The following is a 768-nucleotide window of genomic DNA, read 5'->3' as shown; positions in this document are numbered from 1 at the left end:
CTTGTCTTTTACTCGATCTAAGAGAAAAGATTTCAGTTTTTCCGCATATAGGTTTACGTTAGCTGTTGGGTTGTCATAAATGGCCTTTACCAGATTGAAGTAGAGGCCATCTATTCCAATTTTCTGTAGTACTTTGAACATGAATGAGTGTTGCACTTTCTCAAAAGCCTTTTCTGCATCCATGAAGATGATCATGTGGTTTTTAATTTTCGCTCTATTGACATAGTGTATTACATTGATAGATTTTCGCATATTGAACCAACCTTGCATCCCTGGATGAATCCTACCTAGTCATGGTGTATGATCTTCTTGATGATTTGCTGTATTCTATTTGCTAGGATTTTATTGAGGATTTTGGTATCTATGATCATGAGGGAGATAGGCCTGTAGTTCTCTTTCTTAGTTGCATCTTTCCCTGGTTTTGGTATTAATATAATAGTTGCTTCCAGGAATGATTATGGTAGGATTGCTTCCTTTTCAATTTCAAGGAAGAGTTTGAGGAGTATAGGGACTACATCTTCTATAAATGTCTTGTAGAATTCAGCTGTGAATCCAACCGGACCTGGACATTTCTTTGCCGGTAGATTTTTAATTACATCTCGTATTTCATTGGCTGTTATTAGGCTACTGAGAGAGGTTATATCTTGTCGATTCAGTTGTGGTAATTTGTACATTTCTAGGAATCTGTCCATTTCTTGAGTGTCTTCTATTCTGTGAGAGTAAAGATTCTCAAAGTAGCTATTGATAATCTTCTGAATTTCCACTGAG

This window comes from Octodon degus, unplaced genomic scaffold, assembly GCF_000260255.1.
Source record: "Octodon degus isolate 3935 unplaced genomic scaffold, OctDeg1.0 scaffold00476, whole genome shotgun sequence".
In the NCBI taxonomy this organism is placed as follows: domain Eukaryota; kingdom Metazoa; phylum Chordata; class Mammalia; order Rodentia; family Octodontidae; genus Octodon; species Octodon degus.
Note: the sequence above shows the minus strand (reverse complement) of the source record.